The sequence below is a fragment of the Amia ocellicauda genome, unplaced genomic scaffold (assembly GCF_036373705.1).
Source record: "Amia ocellicauda isolate fAmiCal2 unplaced genomic scaffold, fAmiCal2.hap1 HAP1_SCAFFOLD_159, whole genome shotgun sequence".
Lineage (NCBI taxonomy): Eukaryota > Metazoa > Chordata > Actinopteri > Amiiformes > Amiidae > Amia > Amia ocellicauda.
Window position 1 is genome coordinate 1 of NW_027102722.1, and position 22,278 is coordinate 22,278.

Below are 22,278 nucleotides of genomic sequence, written 5' to 3' on the forward strand. Positions count from 1 at the left end.
CAGAGGAGAGCAACCAGACTTATTCCAGGTCTGAAGGGAAAGTCCTACTCGGAGAGACTGAGGGAACTGAACCTTTTCACCCTGGAACAGAGGAGATTACGTGGGGACTTGATCCAAGTCTTCAAAATCATGAAAGGTTCCTCAAACCAGAGGAGCTTTTCCAGATCAGCAGGGACACACACACCAGGGGACACAAATGGAAATTGGGCTTCAAGGCATTCAAGATGGAAAGTGGTAGAAGCTGAAAGTTTGGGAACATTTAAAAATAGACTGGATAGGATCCATGGATCACTTAGATATTAATGGACACCAAACGAGCATGATGGGTCGAATGGCCTCCTCTCGTTTGTAAACTTTCTTATGTTCTTATGTTCTTATGTTCTTATGAATGTTCCCTAAGCATGTTTCAAATGTTCCCTAATTTATGTTACAAATGTGCCTTAGCACCTCTCTCTCTCTGTCTCTCTCTCTCTCTCTCTCTCTCTCTCTCTCTCTCTCTCTCTGTCTCAATTCAGTGCATTTGTATTGTCAAAGCAATTGGACATGCATACATACATACATACATATATATGGAAAATAAACAATATGTGTACATCTCTGCATTAATGGTGCCCTAACAGATGTGCAAGTTACATGACAGACAGACAGACAAACACTCACACACACTTTCACACACACACACACACACACACACTTTCACAGACAGACAGACAGACAGACAGACAGACACACACACACACTATCACAGACAGACACACACACTTACAGACACACACACAGACACACTTTCACACACACACAGGGGAATAGGCACCCCACCCTGACACGTATAGAAGACTGGATAGGGAGATATAAATAGCAACGGGGAGACTCTTGTACTTGGTGTGGCTCTATCCATATAGTGGGGCCAGCAGCCACTTAGCAGGTGTAGCAATAGAAGCTCAGCCTGGGGAGACTGGATTTAGCATTTCCTCTCCATTTTGATAAGTATCCTTAATCATTTCTGCAAAATACTTCTATGATACCTATGTATGTTTTTTACTTGTACTATATTATACTATCAAGTATCAGTGTACACATACAATGTGACCTGTTACATTAATACAGAGGCCACGGAAGGCCAGATCACTAATAGCCACTGTCCCCTGATATTACACTTTTTTACAATCACTTTGGCACTCATTTCAGAACCTTGATGTCATTTTTCAAAACTCTAGACACTAAACTCACACCCGATGATCAAAATGCACATTTTTCAAAACTCTAACACTTTTTTACAATCACTTTGGCACTCATTTCAGAACCTTGATGTCATTTTTCAAAACTCTAGACACTAAACTCACACCCAATGATCAAAATGCACATTTTTCAATTGCTTGGATACAATACACATCAACCTCAGATCATTTGTTCATTGAACTAAAATGACACAACTTAACATCAAAGAATTACCATTTCAAAATGCAATTCACACATTACATCTGAGATCACTGTCTATTCATTTCATTACAAAGATCTAACTATCAATTGATACAGCTGCTCAAAATGATAAGTGACTGTTGCATTACTCTTAATTCATAGTTTTATGGAAACTGACGAAGAGTATTCCATGTTTCGATAATGAAAGTTTCAGGATAATGAGATCCATTGACACCAATAACCGAGGAGCATGAACCAGTTGGACTACATTATCTATGGATGTAATATTTCATCATCATTCATCATCATGTAGCACTTTTCCACACCATGTTTTCAGTGTGGAAGGAAAGTTGGAAATTCTTTCTCTAATACCTGTTTTTCTTTCTTGTATACTTAAGAAAGATAAGGTCAAGCTAGAAGGTCAGGCCAGAAGGTAGTTTGATTTCTGTTTTTTATTTACGATGAGAATCTTGGAGACAATGTCAAACAGTATGATTGAAGTGCCTGCTCCCTAATCCATGTGTTGATCTATGAACTCTGTCCTATAATGATATAAATTCTGCTTAGCTAACTTTTAAGATAACATAGTAATGACGTTCTGATTATAACCAGCTCTTTGATTTTTGTGTATAAAAGCTCTGACTGTTAAAATGAAGGCAGAGTGACTTTGGGATCTTCTTGAGTCACTGTTCCTCTCCACGCTGCGTGTATTAAAGGCATTGCAACTAACGCTCCAACCTGGTTGAAGATGATTGTTCTTCCACATCAGATTTGACATTACTGTATGTATGCAGGCCCTTGTAATTGCTTTTCCAATACTGCCAACTGGTTATTGATGATTGATTTCACATTGTGGTACGAGTATCGAGTGAAATGAGTGCTATCCACCCCAGCAACACAGTGATAACATGGAGCCGGCAGGTCATCCAGGTCACAATAGAGGTAAAGCAGTGGGAGGAGGAAGACGTGGTGGTCAAAGGAATGGAAGGGGACATGCACCCCTTCTGAGAGGTGGTCATGGGCCTCGTCATAGAGGAGGGCTTAGGGCTCACCAGAGAGGCAGCCATGGGCCTCATTTGAGAGGTGTTGGGGGAACGTGGTAGAGGACAAGGCCACGGACCAGACAGCGGCAGCAACAGCAAATAGTGTCCAGTGAAATCCGAGAAATAGTTGTAGAGCATGTTGTAAATCATGGCATGACCATGACTGAGGCAGCTACAATGATTCAATCAAACCTCAGAATCAACTCAGGATCAACTGTGGCCTCAATCATCAGAAATTTCCGTACTGAGAAGCGGCAAGTCTTCAGCATGCACAAAACATTAGGCTACTCTCAATTGTCAAATGACTGTATACTGCATACCAATGTGTAGCACAGAGTATAGTGTGCCTTTTGAAAGAAATGCAGACAGAGTGAAGCAGCTGATGACTGAATATGTTCAGGTATGTTCAGTTTCAAGATGCCTCTTGTGAAAAATGGTTGTGAGAACCTGAACCTGAACACAGGGCTGATGGAAATTTAGAAGTACGGTAATCAATCCTTTGTTTTGCTTTTTACACTAAGCCAGGTGAGGAACACTGCAGTTGACATTTTACTGTAGTTTTGTTCTTTTTTGTAGCTAATTATTGTTGCATGGATTCAAAGAAACCTATGGTGTGATTTGATTGTATTGTATTGTATTGTATTTCAGATTTTGTTCAATGATTCCACTGTGTCTGTAGTATTCTCTCTACTAGTCCTTTTACAGTGATGTATTTATGTGTAGTACCATAATGAAACATGTATCACATATTTTGTACTACAATATTTAATGATTGTACGAACAACTACACAGTGAAACTATCGGTATCTTCTGTTTTACTATGTTACTATGGTATTTCATGATAAATGAGTTATTTGAACCAACAAGTCTGCAAGTGCAAGGTTTCTTTAAAGATATGAATGCACAATGCAATGTCTTGAACATTGGACAGCCTGTGTTACAAGTGATGACCGTTTTGAGTTTTGTGTCTAGAGTTTTGAAAAATGACATCAAGGTTCTGAAATTAGTGACAAAGTGATTGTAAAAAACTGTATATTCATCCTATTTAATGTGCTCTTTTAAAATGTACTTTTCTTTTTTATGTTGCCATTTCTGTTCTACCAATGTTTCAGTTGTTAGCCAAAGATTGACAGAGTACATCTCATACACACAGGCCAGACAGCAAGGATTTCTTTTTGAAATTCAATTAAAAATGCTGCATGAACTCATCAATACGATTAGAGCTCCTGAAAGCAATATAACTAACTCACTCTACAGCATCTCATTAGCAGTGAAAAGAAACCAAGAAAGTTGGGACAGTCGACTGTTTACCACTATGTAACATCACCTTTTCTTTTAATAACACTTATTAAGCACTTGGGCACTGAAGACACCACTTGGTTAAGTTTAGCAAGCGGGATTTTCCCCCATTCATCCATTATGCATTTCCTCAGCTGCGCAACTGCACAGGGCCTTCGTTGTCTTAATTTGCACTAGTGCGCCACACATTCTCAATTTGGAGACAGGTCAGGACTGCAGGCAGGCCATGCTAGCACCCGCACTCTCTGCCTATGCAACCATGCGCTTGAAATCTGGGCAGAATGTGGTTTGGCGTTATCCTGTATGTATGTGTGTGTGTGTGTGTGTCTGTCTCTGTGTGAAAGTTAGTGTGTGTGTCTGTACGTGTGTGTGCCTGTCTCTGTGTGAAAGTGAGTGTGTGTGTGTGTATGTCTCTCTGTGAAAGTGTGTGTGTGTGGGGGTGTGACAGTGTGTGTGAGTGTCTGTCTGTCTGTCTGTCTGTTTGTCTGTCATATAACTCGCACATCTGTGAGGGCACCATTTTTGCAGAAGAGATGTACACATTTTGGAGCAACATATGCTGCCATCCAGACCTCATCTTTTCCAGTGACGTCCCTGCATTTTCAAAAAGATCACATTTTATTACATTTTGTTTATCTGTACTTTATTACATCTTATTGTGATTTATACTTGTAATGTTTCTTTTCCATATATATGTATGTACAGTGGGGGAAAAAAGTATTTGATCCCCTGCTGATTTTGTACGTTTGCCCACTGACAAAGAAATGATCAGTCTATAATTTTAATGGTAGGTGTATTTTAACAGTGAGAGACAGAATAACAGCCAAAAAATCCAGAAAAATGCATTTCAAAAAAGTTATAAATTGATTTGCATGTTAATGAAGGAAATAAGTATTTGATCCCCTATCAATCAGCAAGATTTCTGGCTCCCAGGTGTCTTTCATACTCTGTTGAAGTGCTCCTAATCTCAGCTCGTTACCTGTATAAAAGACACCTGTCCACAGAAGCAATCAATCAATCAGATTCCAAACTCTCCACCATGGCCAAGACCAAAGAGCTGTCCAAGGATGTCAGCCCCCCACACACACACACTTTCACAGAGAGACATACACACACACACACTCACTTTCACACAGAGACAGGCACACACACGTACAGACACACACACTAACTTTCACACAGAGACAGACACACACACACACACATACATACATACATACATATGGAAAAGAAACAATACATTTATAAATCACAATAAGATGTAATAAAGTACAGAAAAACTAAATGTAAGAAAATGTGATCTTTAATACACACAAATATGTATGGCTGGTCGGATGCGTCTTGGACTCGGGTTCCTCTTCATTACGTATAACGCTTTTGCCTTTTGCTAAAGCTTTCCGTGGAGGGGATCGTGGGTGAGTTTGTACCATTTTTGGGAGGCTCTGCCTTGTTGGGGCGGAGCTGTGATCCAGGTGAACAGCAGATCGGGCATAGGTGGGCATGTGGGCGGAGGAGGAAGGCCGGTCAAGCAAATAAGCTTGCTAAGGTACGCAGCAGCAGCAAGCAGCCCCCCCATCCAGCCAGCCAGCCAGTCTGGCTGGCAGTGACTGAGTGGTTGACAGACGGCAAGCAACGGAATGTACATGCTCTGTGATGTCATAGCAGTCAGCTGAGAGAGGCTCGTGATGTCATCGCTGAGCTGGCTGGCTGGCTGGCTCTGTGTGTGTGTGTGTGTGTGTGTGTATCTGTGTCTGTCTGTTTTTCTGTTTGTCAGTCTGTCTGTCTGTCTGTCTCTCTCTCAATTCAATTCATTTGTATTGTCAAAGCAATTGGACATACATACATACATATATATATATATGTAGCGTAAGGTACACTTATAAATTTCAATTAAAGAAGTGAATTCATAGTATCACCTTATCACGAATCCTGGAGTCTTTTAGAACTCAATTTCTGTAATAATTGGACGCAGACACCAATTCCAAAGATATAAATTGTCAAATTTATTTAAAAACAAAGACTAAATGTAGCACTACACTAATTATACAAAAGGGAAAAACTAATTAAAATTCAACTCTAGATCAACAAATCAAAGACAAATCACTTCCGTGACCAAATCAAAGACCATGGGATCACATAGGATAACACACAAATCGTTAAACAAAAAAGGTTATAAACACATTGACTACAATACCGGTTAGTAATTCTAGGAATCACTAAGAAACAGTTGAAAGTGCTAAATTGCAGTTTCAGAAGATGAAAAAAAACTGTAACTGATGGGATATGTAGTACTTTATACTCGAGTGGTCTATGCGATTACACCCTGTTGGTGTTATTAAGAACGCCAAGTACCAGAATGCAGAGCGGGACTGTTTTTTGTGCCGTGACTTGTCGGGGGAAAAACGCGCAGAAAAAACGGATGAGAAGGTGAAGGTAGTATGGCGGTGATGCACGCGTTGGTGAAGTGGGAAAGCGGGGTCGACAAAGACTCTTACAGCGTGATTCCCACTGCTTGCTTTCGCAATTTTGATTTATTCAGCATTGCTGATGATGACGAAGAGACGACTCGAAACTTCAGAGCAGAGTGGAGAGACATGAACAAACCTCCAAAAGGTGGATGGCCTGTCCATGAAGCGCAGATCATTATGACTGGTAAAAATGTTTATTAAAAAAAAAAAAACATTAAAGTCTTTACATGCTATTTGATATATACAATCACAGTATATTTGAAATGAATGTTTAAGTTATTAATGTGTTGTACTTCTAACATACTCTTATAACATGGTAGGTGGTGGTGAGGGCACTAAAAACTCGTCATACTTGACTGGCATTTGTAAGAACGATTTATTGTGTGTTGTGCTTTACAATAAAATCCCCCAAATCACAAAATAAATTAAACCAGATATAATTTAACTTCAGTTTTGATTCAGTGTTGGCTGTTCATCTTAATTTGTATGGTCAAAGCACAGTATTTTTATGACAAATAAATATAATCCCCAAATATCTGTGGACATAATGCAGGGTTTTATTTATTTTATTTTTATTTTAGGAAAAGAAGGTGAACTAAGAAGAAAACTTAATGACCTAACAAAAATGCCCTCTCCTAAAATGAAGAGAGTACCTAAAACAAACAAAAAACTTCAAATTTCAGATGATAGTGACCTTGATGAACCACAGTTACCGGTGAGATAATTACTGCAAATATTAAATAAATGTATTGCAGGATTGTTTTTTTTTAATCATTTTCATATATATATATATATATATATATATATATATATATATATATATATATATATATATATATATATATATATATATATATATATATAATTTCATTTTAAACTCTTTTTCTCTCTGAATACAGCACAAAATAAGAAAGAAAACCGATGGAGCTTCAAGAATTAGATCCCATCACATTCTACAGACATTTAAAGAGTCCAGTGAAGTTGAGCTACAGCAAAAAGTTAAGCAGCTCGATAAGGAAAACACAAGACTTAAAAATGAAAACCAATGTCTTCGAAACCGTATGGTTGATGGTAAGTTTTTTTATTTATAGCAAATAATTCCTTACCTTGATAAATGTTATTCTTAAGTAATTTAGATTCCAGAGTAATGTATTATAGTTGATCATACTGAAGTAATCTAGAACCACAATACAGACTCGTAATGTGCACTGTCTAATAGTTTAATAATACTGATTATTAAATAAAGTTTTTCAACATAACTTCATAATCCTACATTAATGACTATATGCATTACATTAGACCTGGTAATTGTTGTATTTTATCTTTTTTATTTTTTTCGTAGCTAATGTTAATGACCCACAAAAAGGTCAGTTTGCCAATAACATAGAGCAAGTCTCTCAAGTATAATTGCAGGCATTGATGGTTTTGTTTTCACTTTGTATTAAATATATTACTAGAAATGATTATCAATCAATTTTGGACAATCTGAAAAAAATTGTAACAAAAGCCACATTTATCAGCAATGAAGACAAAAGTGTGTCACCATCAAGTGGTTCTGACAGCCCCACAGCAAATTGTTCTGAATCTGACAAAGAATCACCAAAACAGGTGTAACACTCTTGGTCTACAATATTACAAAGACAAGGTAAAAATATATATATTGAAAACAAATATTGGTTGTAAACAATCTAATGATGCTACATTATCAGGTATATTCATAGTTATAGTTGATAATAAGAATGTAATTGAATTATGGGTGTCACAGATTCACTGACTTTATTATGTCTGTAAATTAATAAACTTAGAATTGAGACATACTGTGGTCTTTAATAACACATTTCTGTAACAAAATCACAGCCTCACTGATAATGTCTGAGTATTCCACTTAACATAATATAAGAATAGTTTGGGGATAAACTTGTTTTTTATTTACCATTGTCTTTTAGGTGGAAATATTCCCAGGCACTGGAGTTTACATTGACAAACTGTCCTGGATCCTTGCAGAGAGGTGCAGCACGAATACGTCATATGCAAGAACCCTGACGGTTGCTGTCTTTGACTTTCCAACATTACTAAAGAGCAATCTTCGTGGTGGTGGCAGAAAGAGAGATCCAACTTCGGAGACATTAAGATCCTCATTGATGTTATTGAGGATCATATACAGCTGCCTTCGGAAGGACACGACGTGTTTCAGTTGCGGGGCTTTGCAGCCCAGCGGGACCCTCTTAATGCCGGACATCAGCTGCCCGAGCCGGTGCGGATGAACAGAGGGACGTTAGACAGCGTTACCTTCCGGGCAGGAGCAGCGAGCGGCAACACCGGGGTGAAAGTGTCGTCTAACACTGTGCCATTAGCCACTAGCTGATTGAGCAGATCAGTGGTTTTTAAGAAGATAACAATGGCAGCAGACTTGATATTTTCACACCCTGCTACCTCCCCAACCGCTAACACACACTGCTCTAGGGGGCAGAACTGCACCGGAGCGATCTTGACTCCATGGCGTCGGGTCAGTTTTTCTTATCAAAGACGCATTCAGGGGGTCCGACCCCCCGACCCGGGAAGAACTACCGGAACTCCCCCCTCCCCTCCCCTGTTCCCCCACAATAAGAAAAGCACTGAAAACAGAAGACAAAATAAACAAACTGAAAAAAGTAAAGCAACAAAAAAACGCAGCCAAAGGACAGAGCTCTCAGCAGCACTCCCGCTCACTGCAGACCCCTCCCACACACTCCCAGCTGAGAGAGAGAGAGAGAGAGAGTGTTAGTGTCTGTCTGTCTCTCTCTCTCTGTAGATGCATCATAGGGAACATATGTAACAATCTCTCTTTTTGTTTACCAAAAATGAGAATTAATGTATTTCAAGTGGGTGTTGCCTTGGTTGGAAACGTTTTAAGATTATTTATGAAGTGTAAAGTGGATTTGTCTCAGTTCTCTGTAGTTTTCAATGTATGTGCCATTCAGTAGCGTTCATGTTACAGATATGCCCTATGCAGTGGTAGGGTCAATAAAATGTCAGTAAAACTTTATTTTAGCAATTATGGAGGGGAAGAACTGCAAATAGAGGGTCCCCACTAATTATCTAACTTACCAACAACGTTTAAAATTAGGTCTTGCGAAGCTGCCAAATAATGCTGTATAATCGTATGTGTCTTCATACAACGGCTGCTATAGTCTGATAGCTTTGATTATATATATATATATATATATTTTCTTGTGAACCACAAATGCTATTTGCTTGATTTTTACAGAGTATGTTATAAATACCATTCTTATGAAGCCTGACAAATTGTATGCTGTAATTATGAATATTTTCAAATCATTTGTTTGTTTTTCCTAACATGTTACAAATGTTCCCTATGTGAAAGATGCATTATATCTTAATAATGTCTAAACAATTAAAGATATACAGATTATTATTTTTGGTAAAGTTATAATACATTGCTATTAACTATGTGTGTCAGTAAAAGTTTAAATTTCCTAAAGGATTTTTATTGATCTTGCAAAATAAGTGTTTAGGGAACATTTGTAACATAGAGGTGGGTTAGCCACCGAGTAAGGGCAGCGGCTCCGGCTCCAGCACCATCACCATGTCGCTGGAAAAGCACTAAGTGAGCTCACAGTGAGCTCAGTGTAATGTCTGCTCTGGTGAGCTCACAGTGTGACCTAGTCGTGAGTTCACGTCTTCACTGGGTAGTCCTTGACAACTTAATTGACTCAAATCTTGGGCTTAATTGGTCAAAATGACCATTGGTTGAAGGTACTCAGGGACTGATGTGTAGAGAGACTTATTAAACCTGCAGGATTGTGGTTTTCCCAGATCAGAATTAACCAGATCACCACAAAGGAACATGGTAGGTGCTATTGCAACACACATTACACAAATACATTGAAATCCAAGTTTGCAGTGGTCCTTGGGCCATTGTGTGGTGATCCAGATCACTTCAGCAGGAATTTTGCAGCGGTCTGGACTACCTCTCTCTCTCTCTCTCTCTCAATTCAGTGCATTTGTATTGTCAAAGCAATTGGACATGCATACATACATACATACGTCTGATGAGTCTCGATTTCAGAGTCAGAATTTGGTGTATACAGAATGAGAACATGGATCCATCATGCCTTGTTACCACTGTGCAGGCTGGTGGTGGTGGTGTAATGGTGTGGGGGATGTTTTCTTGGCACACTTTAGGCCCCTTAGTGCCAATCGGGCATCGTTTAAATGCCACGGCCCATTGTTTCTGACCATGTCCATCCCTTTATGACCACCATGTACCCGTCCTCTGATGGCTACTTCCAGCAGGATAATGCACCATGTCACAAAGGTCGAATCATTTCAAATTGGTTTCTTGAACATGACAATGAGTTCACTGTACTAAACTGGCAACCACAGTCACCAGATCTCAACCCAATAGAGCATCTTTGGGATGTGGTGTGTAGCGTTATGTTGGGTGTATTTGGATAAGAGTATTTGGGCTCTGAGCTGAAGCACGGATCTAAAGAAGACCTCTCCCCCCCAAAGTTATCAGATTTCCTTAGCTCATCAGCTTGGAACTGGTTTGCATCAAAGTGACAGTTTTGGGGAGGATGGCACCGAGAAGAGGCCAAATAGTTTGTTATTCTGCTATGAGATGTCTGGAGAAAGGGGCCTGTTGGTGATAAAAACTCTTTGAAGTGGATGAGAGCTGAAATCCCGACATAGAGCTACGAACCCAGGCCAACCGGCATTTCCAAAAGATGGCATGGATTGACATCAGTCATAAATCAAGCCCCCCTCCAATAGGACACTGGGGGCTGAAACCGAAATCCAATCTCAAGAACTCAGGAACCAATCACCTATTGATCTGACAGACTATAAAGGACAAACACGGCCTTTCTTTCTCTCTCTCTCTCACCTGAACCAGTAACTCGCTGCCACAGCATAACCTGTAGCTCTGTTGCCAGAACCGGAATCAGAAACCAACCAAGTCTTTGCCGGCAACAGAAGAGTTAAACTGGGAGAAGGAGATTGAGCCGTACGAAGAATTCTTTTAAAGGACTTTATTAAATAAAGAACTTTACAGACTGCACTGCCCGCCTGTGCCCACCTGATCAGTGGAGTTTTACAGCTGGACAATTGACTAAGTCGACTGAATACGAAAGTGTCAGTCATTTAAATAGCTATTTGAGTCTTAAGAAACTTGACCCTTGGAACAAACAGGGCCCTGCTTTCCTCAAAGACTTCATCTTCAAGTAACTACGGTGGAACCCCAGCTTACAAAGAAGATTTTGTGCACAACCTTGGAGCCTTCAAACCAGTGGAAAATCTGTTTGGAAACGACTCTACTTTCGCGAAACCCCAACTTCCAGGTGCATCGACTGAGTGGAAGTTCTTGGACAAAGCCGAACCGGACTGCCTTTGTTCCAACCACACGGAACTCGTGCCGTGTGCTGTTATCTGAGCCGGAAGCCAGAGAGGCCTATCTGCGACGAAGTTCACATAAGTTTAACAGTTTGGAGTTCATGATTCATGACATTTGAGAAATCAATTAGAAATGTTAATCTGTGATTCATAACTCTAGAATGTGTAATATCATTTAGTTTTCTTAAATATAAATGTGTGTTGCATTAAACTGTTTTGTTGATAATTTTAGAAATAAAATCTGTCAACGCCGAGAAATATCTTCTCATTCCTGTTTTACTGTTTATTCTGAAATTGACACAAGTTAATAGACATTAGATTAGTGGTGGCCCTGCCTATCCTTAATCATTGAATAATAATCAGTTAAGGGAAATTGTGGTAACAAGTAATGATAGGATCTTTCTTGGCACCTAAACGTAAATGAGACTGATATATATATATATATATATATATATATATATATATATATATATATATATATAATGAGAAGTTACCTGACATAAATACTAACCTGCGTAGTTATTTAATGTGTGACTAATAATACTAACGAGAGACTCACCTTCGTCTTACTAACCGGTATTGTAGTCAATGTGTTTATAACCTTTTTTGTTTAACGATTTGTGTGTTATCATATGCGATCCCATGGTCTTTGATTTGGTCACGGAAGTGATTTGTCTTTGATTTGTTGATCTAGAGTTGAATTTTAATTAGTTTTTCCCTTTTGTATAATTAGTGTAGTGCTACATTTAGTCTTTGTTTTGAATAAATTTGACAATTTATATCTTTGGAAATGGTGTCTGCGTCAAATTATTACAGAAATTGAGTTCTACAAGATTCCAGGATTCGTGATAAGGTGATACTATAAATACACTTCTATAATTGAAATTTATAAGTGTACCTTACGCTACATAATTGGTGCCCCGTGAGAGGAATCTTAGACTGAAAAGAACTAAGTTCTGTAATAGTTATTGGAGAGCTTTGTCCAGAAATCCAGATTCCAAAGGTTAGTAACAAGAAAACTTTTGTAGGCACGATACACTGTTTGTACTCTAGGGGACGCTCTAGAATTGCCCACGTGGTATGTGTATTTTTCTTTTTTTTTTTTTTTTTGCTGGAAGTTCTGTCAATACCCTCCAGCCTTTAAGAGACATCATGCAGCCAGGCCTCTTGGCTTGCGGCCACACCGTTCTGAACGCGCCCGATTTCATCAGATCTCGGAAGCTAAATGGAGCAGCGCCTGATCAGTACTTGGATGGGAGACCTCCTGGAAATACCAGGTACTGCAAGCTTTTTACGTCTCCTGGGTAACTTCATCGTAGATCTTAATACTCTCTTTCTGTCTGGAGGAGATATAATTGATGAAATGTACACGTACCCGGCTACTTTCAACACCCTTTGCTGCACTGATATTTTTTCCTCCATTATTCTTTTTCTTTTTTCTTTTTTCTGGAAGTTCCGTCAATATCCGCCAGCCTTTAAGAGACATCATGCAACCAGGCCTCTCGGCTTGCGGACACACAGTCCTGAACGCGCCCGATCTCGTCAGATCTCGGAAACTAAACGGGGCAGGACCTGGTCAGTACTTGGATGGGAGATCTCCAGGAAATACCAGGTGCTGCCAGCTTTTTACGTCTCCTGGGGAACTTCATCGTAGCTCTTAATACTCTCTTTCTGTCTGGAGAAGATATAATTGAAGAATTGTACACGTACCCGGCTACTTTCAACACCCTTTGCTGCACTGGTATTTTTCCCTCTATTTTTCTTTTTTTTTTTGCTGGAAGTTCCGTCAATACCCGCCAGCCTTTAAGAGACATCATGCAGCCAGGCATCTTGGCTTGCGGCCACACCATCCTGAACGCGACCGATCTCGTCAGATCTCGGAAGCTAAACGGGGCAGGACCTGGTCAGTACTTGAATGTGAGACCTCCTGGAAATACCTGGTGCTGCAAGCTTTTACGTCTCCTGGGAAACTTCATCGTAGCTCTTAATACTCTCTTTCTGTCTGGAGAAGATATAATTGAAGAATTGTACACGTACCCGGCTACTTTCAACACCCTTTGCTGCACTGGTATTTTTCCCTCTATTTTTCTTTTTTTTTTTGCTGGAAGTTCCGTCAATACCCGCCAGCCTTTAAGAGATATCATGCAGCCAGCCCTCTTGGCTTGCGTCCACACCGTCCTGAACGCGCCCGATCTCGACAGATCTCGGAAGCTAAACGGGGCAGGGCCTGGTCAGTACTTTGATGGGTGATCTCCTGGAAATACCAGGTGCTGCCAGCTTTTTACGTCTCCTGGGAAACTTCATCGTAGCTCTTAATACTCTCTTTCTGTCTGGAGGTGTTATAATTTAGGAATTGTACACGTACCCGGCTACTATCAACAGCCTTTGCTGCACTGATATTTTTCCCTCCATTTTTCTTTATTTTTATTTTTTTTTGCTGGAAGTTCCGTCAATACCCGCCAGCCTTTAAGAGACATCATGCAGCCAGGCCTCTTTGCTTGCGGCCACACTGTCCTGAACGCGCCCAATCTTGTGAGATCTTGGAAGCAAATCGTGGCAGGGCCTGGTCAGTATTTGGATGGGTGACCTCCTGGAAATACCAGGTACTGCAAACTTTTTACGTCTCCTGGGTTACTTCATCGTAGTTCTTAATTCTCTCTTTCTGTCAGGAGGAGATATAATTGAAGAATTGTACACGTACCCGGCTACTGTCAACACCCTTTGCTGCACTGATATTTTTCCCTCCATTTTTCATTTTTTTTTTTTTTTTGCTGGAAGTTACGTCAATACCCGCCAGCCATTAAGAGACATCATGCAGCCTGGCCTCTTGGCTTGCGGCCTCACCGTCCTGAACACGCCCGATCTCATCAGATCTCGGAAGCTAAACGGGGCAGGGCCTGATCAGTACTTGCATGGGAGACCTCCTGGAAATACCAGGTACTGCAAGCTTTTTACGTCTCCTGGGTAACTTCATTGTAGCTCTTAATTCTCTCTTTCTGTCTGGAGGAGATATAATTGAAGAATTGTACACGTACCCGGCTTCTTTCAACACCCTTTGCTGCACTGATATTTTTCCATCCATTTTTCTTTTTTTTTTTTTTTTTTTTGCTGGAAGTTCCGTCAATACCCGCCAGCCTTTAAGAGACATCATGCAGCCAGGCGTCTCGGCTTGCGGCCTCACCGTCCTGAACGCTACCGATCTTGTCAGATCTCGGAAGCTAAACGGGGCAGGGCCTGGTCAGTACTTGGATGGGTGACCTCCTGGAAATACCAGGTGCTGCAAGCTTTTTATGTCTCCTGGGTAACTTCATTGTAGCTCTTAATTCTCTCTTTCTGTCTGGAGGAGATATAATTGAAGAAATGTACACGTACCCGGCTACTTTCAACACCCTTTGCTGAACTGATATTTTTCCCTCCATTTTTCTTTTTTTATTTGCTGGAAGTTCCGTCAACACCCGTCTGCCTTAAAGAGACATCATGCAGCCAGGCCTCTCGGCTTGCGGCTACACCGTCCTGGACGCACCCCGTCTCGTCAGATCTCGGAACTTAAACGGGTCAGGGCCTGGTCAGTACTTGGATGGGAGACCTCCTGGAAATACCAGGTGCTGCAAGCTTTTTACGTCACTTGGGTAACTTCATCGTAGCTCTTAATACTCTCTTTCTGTCTGGAGGAGATATAATTGAAGAATTTTACACGTACCCCGCTACTTACAACACCCTTTGCTGCACTGATATTGTTCCCTCCATTTTTTTTTTTTTTTTTTTTTTTTTTGCTGGAAGTTCCGTCAATACCCACCAGCCTTTAAGCGACATCATGCAGCCAGGCCTCTCTGCTTTTGGCCACACCATCCTGAACGCGCCCGATCTCGTCAGATCTCGGAAGCTAAACGGGGCAGGCGACCGATTGTCATTTCTCACTACTTCTTTCTTAGCAGACGCCCTCTTCCTGTGCGACTTGCCAAGGCACAAGAGATTTTTATAATGGTGCAATTCAGAATCAAATTACCCACCAAGGCTTAGTACCAATGACGTGTTCAAGACGTTACACAGGTGCAGTGGAGAAATCTACAGGTCACGCACGTCCTGCAGCCCACATTGTGAGCTAATCATTGCAGACCAGGTATGGAGTCATCGTTAATGGCTCAGGGGAGGGGGGCTGTAAGGGAACATCAAGATACGATACGATACGATACGATACACCTCACCTCACCAGCGCAGCCCCGGCCGCTCCGCCTGGCGGCTGGCAGGGGGGAAGCATCTCTGCCCACTACTTCGGCGTATCGGGGATTGTAGTGGATTTCTGCTCCGTTTTCCAATGACACTTGGGATTACGGTTGATTGATTACCTCTCCGGATTTGCACATTCCCCCAGCATGCCTCTGCCCGGCATGGGGATGGGGTGAAGTGTCCCTGTCTGCCATGGTGGTACGGACGTTTGGTGAAAGAGAGGCGCTAGAGTCTCTCCAGGGAAGGCCCCCGGCCTCACCGCCAACGAGCAGGGAGTGGGACAGGCTTCCCGGCCCCAAACAGCGAGTCGCCTCGCTCCCCCGGCCCACCTGGGTACAAAGGCGGGTGCTCTCTAACCCAGCCCTTGTGTTCGCGACGGCAATACGTATAATAAAACTGGAACGATACAGAGAAGATTTGCATGGCCCCTGTGCAAGGATGACACGCAAATTCGTGAAGCGTTCCATATCTTGGTCAGTTTCTCGGTAGCGCGCCGGTTCCCATTGTCCTTGCGGGCATCTGGTGCTTGCGTCGCGGGCGGTTTCTCACACCGTGGGTATCTCTCCCTCTCGCGCCCGTGCTCGGTGGTGTCGAGTCCTCTCGCACTCCTGCGTCACAGCGGATCTCTCGACCCCGTTCGGCGCAAGCGAATTTTCCCTCCGTTTTTGTTCTTTCCACTGCTAGCGCTGCCTCTGTGAAGGCGGATGGTGCTTGTGAGAAGTCAACAGCGTGTCCACCGAAAAGGGTGTCTGACTCCTGGTTTTGGATCCGGAAGGGTTGATAACAGACCGAAACGGTTACAATATGATACTGCTTAGATTAATTGTGAATATGTATTGTGATCGTGCTCGGCTCAGGTGTGCGTTCAGTCCGCACACAAAACATTTCGGTCGCGAAACGTCTAATCAAATCGAATAAAATGGCGGGGATAGCATGTTTGATCCGTGTGCTATTGTTTTTCAACAATTGTAATGCCCTTTGTAACGTTTAACCACTTCGTTACATACAGCTTGTTATAGGATATTTTGAACTGAACCTATTTTGCTGTGAATTTATATTTACTGCGAATAGTTTATTGTGGCTGGTCTTGGTCTGTCTGCACTAAATAAATGATTTGTATCAAGGGATTATTTAGTTTGTCTGTGTACTTTTTTACCTAACCACTAAAGGCCACTCCTTGCACTTCACACATTTGCCCTTTTAATTACTCCCTTACTGACATACATTAACATGCAATGTGCGTGTGATAATAGTTTTAGCAGCCTGTTGCCATTCAGGTGAGACAATAACTAGTAAATCCTTTTATTTATTTTTTCATGTTGGTGCGCCGCGAAGGTTTTTGGTCTCAGCAAAGTGTGCCGTGGCATTACAACGCTTGGGAACCACTGGCTTGGCTTGTTGGGCATCCAGGTATGCACTGAGATTACGATCGGCACGATGATTGTCGTTCTCAGGAGAATTGTGTTTCTTTGCTGATCACGTTCTCTGTCGCTTTTTACACAGTTCTTACAAGTGGCACATTGGGGATGAGGAGCAGAGCATGCTGACACGCATAGCTGTGGACTTCTGCATGGCATGGGGCCACAGGTCATTCCAAGTATTTCAAGACGACTGCAAATGTGTGGACACGTTGTGTTGGCCCAACCCTCACAGATTGTGCCAAGTCAAGTAGAGATGCATGTTGTGCTGTTCTAAAGTGACACGTCGTCAACGGCAAAAACACCTCTCAGAGTTCCTGGCTTGACTTGCCTCTGGAAGACAACACTTGCCCAGGCTGGATATTTGCCGAAAGAAGCAAAGAGGACTAGACACCTTGCCTAGACGCAACTGCATATTTCATTGTCACCTGTAAGGCCATCCAGGCTTTTCACCATCATGGCCCTCGGTCAACAAGGCGCCCGAACAGAGACTCGAACCCTGGACCCTCAGATTAAAAGTCTGATGCTCTACCGGCTGAGCTACCCAGGCTTCAGTGAAGTGCTTCATGATTGTTCCAGACCGCTTTCTGGCCGGTTTAGAAAACTGGGCTCAGGGTGAAAAGGGTCACATGCATATGAGATGTTTGGGCAATGCGAGTTCTCCACAGCAAATCCAAATTTCCGGTGTTTTCTCCTTGTCCTCATGCAATTCCAATGGCTTGACATTTGGGAGCTCGTCCAAAACCGATGTCAAACCATAATCACGCCTTCCTTCGAGCCGGAATTGAACCAGCGACCTAAGGATGCCCGCTGCCTGAAACCTACAGTCCTCCGCTATACCAACTGAGCTATCGAAGGGAAGCTTCTCACCGTCTTCCCCTGGCAGTCTCAGTGGCCGTGCAAAGCCAAGAAGCACCGTGGCTTGGCTCAGTGGTTTTCAACCCGTGTGCCGTGAGGACTACCCAATTGTGTCGTGAGATTTTTATCCCCTGAAAAATATTATGTCATTTTGTTTGGTCAACTTCATAAATCTTGTATCAAATCAAACTTATTCAAATGTGTGAAAATATTACATTTATACATCACCTGTAGAAAGCGTTTCATAACTGAAATGTTGTGTTTGCCGGACTGAACGCACACCTACACTGAGTTGCAGTGCTATCAGTTGTATCGTAAGGTACACTTATAAATTTCAATTTAAGAAGTGAATTTATAGTATCACCTTATCACGAATCCTGGAATCTTGTAGAACTCAATTTCTGTAATAATTGGACACAGACACCAATTCCAAAGATATAAATTGTTAAATTTATTCAAAACCAAAGACTAAATGTAGCACTACACTAATTATACAAAAGGGAAAAGCTAATTAAAATTCAACTCTAGATCAACAAATCAAAGACAAATCACTTCCGTGACCAAATCAAAGACCATGGGATCGCATATGATAACACACAAATCGTTAAACAAAAAAGGTTATAAACACATTAACTACAATACCGGTTAGTAAGACGAAGGTGAGTCTCTCGTTAGTATTGTTAGTCAGACATTAAATAACTACGCAGGTTAGTATTTATGTCAGGTAACTTCTCGTTATATATATATCAGTCTCATTTACGTTTAGGTGCCGAGAAAGATCCTATCATTACTTGTTACCACAATTTCCCTTAACTGATTATTATTCAATGATCAAGGATAGGCAGGGCCACCAATAATCTAACGTCTATTGACTTGTGTCAATTTCAGACTAAACAGTTAAACAGTAATGAGAAGATATTTCTCGGGGTTGACAGATTTTATTTCTAAAATTATCAACAAAACAGTTTAATGCAACACACATTTATATTTAAGAAAACTAAATGATATTACACATTCTAGAGTTTTGAATCACAGAATAACATTTCTAATTGATTTCTCAAATGTCATGAATCATGAACTCCAAACTGTTAAACTTATCTGAACTTCGTCGCAGAGAGGCCTCTCTGTCTTCGGGCTCAGATCACAGCACACGGCACATGGTCCGTGTGGTTTGGAACAAAGGCAGTGCGGTTCGGCTTTGTCCGAGAACTTCCACTCAGTCGATGCACCTGGAAATTGGGGTTTCGTGAAATTAGAGTCTTTTCCAAACAGATTTTCCACTGGTTTGAAGGCTCCAAGGTTGTGCACAAAATCTTCTTTGTAAGCAGGGTTCCACCGTAGTTACTTGAAGACAAAGTCTTTGAGGAAAGCAGGGCCCTGTTCGTTCCAAGGGTCAAGTTTCTTAAGACTCAAATAGCTATTTAAATGACTGAACACTTTCATATACATTCGACTTACTCAATTGTCCAGCTGTAAAACTCCACTGATCAGGTGGGCACAGGCGGGCATGCGCAGTCTGTAAAGTTCTTTATTTAATAAAGTCCTTTAATAGAATTCTTCGTACGGCTCAATCTCCTTCTCCCAGTTTAACTCTTCTGTTGCCGGCAAAGACTTGGTTGGTTTCTGGTTCCGGTTCGGGCAACAGAGCTACAGGTTGAGCTGTGGCAATGAGTTACTGGTTCAGGTGAGAGAGAAAGAGAGAGAGAGAGAGAGAGAGACTGTGCACTGTTCCTTATAGTCTGTCAGATCAATAGGTGATTGGTTCTTGAGTTCTTGAGATTGGATTTCGGTTTCAGCCCCCAGTGTCCTAATGGAGGGGGGCTTGATTTATGACTGATGTCAATCCATGCCATCTTTTGGACATGCCGGTTGGCCCGGGTTCGTAGCTCTATGTCGGGATTTCGGCTCTCGTCCACTTCAAAGAGTTTTTATCACCTACAGGCCCCTTTCTCCAGACATCTCATAGCAGGATTCAACCTATTTGGCCTCTTCTCGGTGCCATCCTCCCCAAAACTGTCACTTTGATGCAAACCAGTTCCAAGCTGATGAGCAAAGGAAATCTGATAACTTTGGGGGTGGAGAGGTCTTCTTTAGATCAGTGCTTCAGCTCAGAGCCCGAATGCTCTTATCAAAATACACCCAACATAACGCTACACAGTGGAACTGCAAGGCAATTGATTAAAGGGACATGTGGTGAATTCCTTTTTATCTTTATACTGTTGTTGGATGTCTCCTGTTCCTCTAAGTCTCATTTGGCCTTGGTTTTCCCCCTCTGTGTTGAATAATCGGGCTCTAAATAGCCCCGGCGTTTCTCCTGCAGTTCTTCGTTCTTTCCACTGCTAGCGCTGCCTTTGTGCAGCTTGTTATAGGATATTGTGAACTGAACCTATTTTGCTGTGAATTTATATTTACTGCGAATAGTTTATTGTGGCTGGTCTTGGTCTGTCTGCACTAAATAAATTATTTGTATCAAGGGATTATTTAGTTTGTCTGTGTACTTTTTTACTTAACCACTAAGGGCCACTCCTTGCACTTCACACATTTGCCCTTTTAATTACTCCCTTACTGACATACTTTAACATGCAATGTGCGTGTGATAATAGTTTTAGCAGCCTGTTGCCATTCAGGTGAGACAATACCTAGTAAATCCTTTTTTTTTTTTTTCATGTTGGTGCGCCGCGAAGGTTTTTGGTCTCAGCAAAGTGTGCCGTGGCATTACAACGCTTGGGAACCACTGGCTTGGCTTGTTGGGCATCCAGGTATGCACTGAGATTACGATCGGCACGATGATTGTCGTTCTCAGGAGAATTGTGTTTCTTTGCTGATCACGTTCTCTGTCGCTTTTTACACAGTTCTTACAAGTGGCACATTGGGGATGAGGAGCAGAGCATGCTGACACGCATAGCTGTGGACTTCTGCATGGCATGGGGCCACAGGTCATTCCAAGTATTTCAAGACGCCTGCAAATGTGTGGACACGTTGTGTTGGCCCAACCCTCACAGATTGTGCCAAGTCAAGTAGAGATGCATGTTGTGCTGTTCTAAAGTGACACGTCGTCAACGGCAAAAACATCTCTCAGAGTTCCTGGCTTGACTTGCCTCTGGAAGACAACACTTGCCCAGGCTGGATATTTGCCGAAAGAAGCAAAGAGGACTAGACACCTTGCCTAGACGCAACTGCGTATTTCATTGTCACCTGGAAGGCCATCCAGGCTTTTCACCATCATGGCCCTCAGTCAACAAGGCGCCCGAACAGGGACTCAAACCCTGGACCCTCAGATTAAAAGTCTGATGCCCTCCTGGCTGAGCTACCCGAGCTTCAGTGAAGTGCTTCACAATGTGTTGGCTTCATGATTGTTCCAGACCGCTTTCTGGCCGGTTTAGAAAACTGGGCTCAGGGTGAAAAGGGTCACATGCATATGAGATGTTTGGGCAATGCGAGTTCTCCACAGCAAATCCAAATTTCCGGTGTTTTCTCCTTGTCCTCATGCAATTCCAATGGCTTGACATTTGGGAGCTCGTCCAAAACCGATGTCAAACCATAATCACGCCTTCCTTCGAGCCGGAATTGAACCAGCGACCTAAGGATGCCCGCAGCCTGAAACCTCCAGTCCTCCGCTCCACCAGCTGAGCTATCAAAGGGAAGCTTGTCACCGTCTTCCCCTGGCAGTCTCAGTGGCCGTGCAAAGCCAAGAAGCACCGTGGCTTGGCTCAGTGGTTTTCAACCCGTGTGCCGTGAGGACTACCCAATTGTGTCGTGAGATTTTTATCCCCTGAAAAATATTATGTCATTTTGTTTGGTCAACTTCATAAATCTTGTATTAAATCAAACTTATTCAAATGTGTGAAAATATTACATTTATACATCACCTGTAGAAAGCGTTTCATAACTGAAATGTTGTGTTTGCCGGACTGAACGCACACCTACACTGAGTTGCAGTGCTATCAGTTGTATCGTAAGGTACACTTAAAAATTTCAATTTAAGAAGTGAATTTATAGTATCACCTTATCACGAATCCTGGAATCTTGTAGAACTCAATTTCTGTAATAATTGGACACAGACACCAATTCCAAAGATATAAATTGTTAAATTTATTCAAAAACAAAGACTAAATGTAGCACTACACTAATTATACAAAAGGGAAAAGCTAA

At 41.8% G+C, this 22,278-nt stretch overlaps 6 non-coding genes and 8 pseudogenes across 6 annotated transcripts; 10 read left to right on the top strand and 4 right to left on the bottom strand.

The window, feature by feature from the left end:
• Window positions 1–5,104: 5,104 nt before the first annotated feature.
• Window positions 5,105–5,219, top strand: LOC136723338 (U5 spliceosomal RNA). The gene has a single exon (XR_010806675.1). It is a non-coding gene; the product is annotated as a U5 spliceosomal RNA (small nuclear RNA).
• A 7,574-nt stretch (window positions 5,220–12,793) lies between these two features.
• Window positions 12,794–12,912, top strand: LOC136723344 (uncharacterized; annotated as a pseudogene).
• Window positions 12,913–13,128: 216 nt separating this feature from the next.
• Window positions 13,129–13,247, top strand: LOC136723337 (uncharacterized; annotated as a pseudogene).
• Window positions 13,248–13,456: 209 nt separating this feature from the next.
• LOC136723342 (uncharacterized) lies at window positions 13,457–13,575 on the top strand (annotated as a pseudogene).
• Window positions 13,576–13,783: 208 nt separating this feature from the next.
• LOC136723343 (uncharacterized) lies at window positions 13,784–13,902 on the top strand (annotated as a pseudogene).
• Window positions 13,903–14,119: 217 nt separating this feature from the next.
• Window positions 14,120–14,238, top strand: LOC136723336 (uncharacterized; annotated as a pseudogene).
• A 215-nt stretch (window positions 14,239–14,453) lies between these two features.
• Window positions 14,454–14,572, top strand: LOC136723334 (uncharacterized; annotated as a pseudogene).
• A 218-nt stretch (window positions 14,573–14,790) lies between these two features.
• Window positions 14,791–14,909, top strand: LOC136723340 (uncharacterized; annotated as a pseudogene).
• A 209-nt stretch (window positions 14,910–15,118) lies between these two features.
• On the top strand, window positions 15,119–15,237 carry LOC136723335 (uncharacterized; annotated as a pseudogene).
• A 979-nt stretch (window positions 15,238–16,216) lies between these two features.
• Window positions 16,217–16,323, top strand: LOC136723339 (U6 spliceosomal RNA). The gene has a single exon (XR_010806676.1). It is a non-coding gene; the product is annotated as a U6 spliceosomal RNA (small nuclear RNA).
• Window positions 16,324–17,745: 1,422 nt separating this feature from the next.
• trnak-uuu (transfer RNA lysine (anticodon UUU)) lies at window positions 17,746–17,818 on the bottom strand. The gene has a single exon. It is a non-coding gene; the product is annotated as a tRNA-Lys (tRNA).
• Window positions 17,819–18,037: 219 nt separating this feature from the next.
• Window positions 18,038–18,126, bottom strand: trnay-gua (transfer RNA tyrosine (anticodon GUA)). The gene is given in 2 exon segments: window positions 18,038–18,073; window positions 18,090–18,126. It is a non-coding gene; the product is annotated as a tRNA-Tyr (tRNA).
• A 3,244-nt stretch (window positions 18,127–21,370) lies between these two features.
• Window positions 21,371–21,443, bottom strand: trnak-uuu (transfer RNA lysine (anticodon UUU)). The gene has a single exon. It is a non-coding gene; the product is annotated as a tRNA-Lys (tRNA).
• Window positions 21,444–21,678: 235 nt separating this feature from the next.
• Window positions 21,679–21,767, bottom strand: trnas-gga (transfer RNA serine (anticodon GGA)). Its single transcript is given in 2 exon segments — window positions 21,679–21,714; window positions 21,731–21,767. It is a non-coding gene; the product is annotated as a tRNA-Ser (tRNA).
• Between the last annotated feature and the right edge of the window lie 511 nt (window positions 21,768–22,278).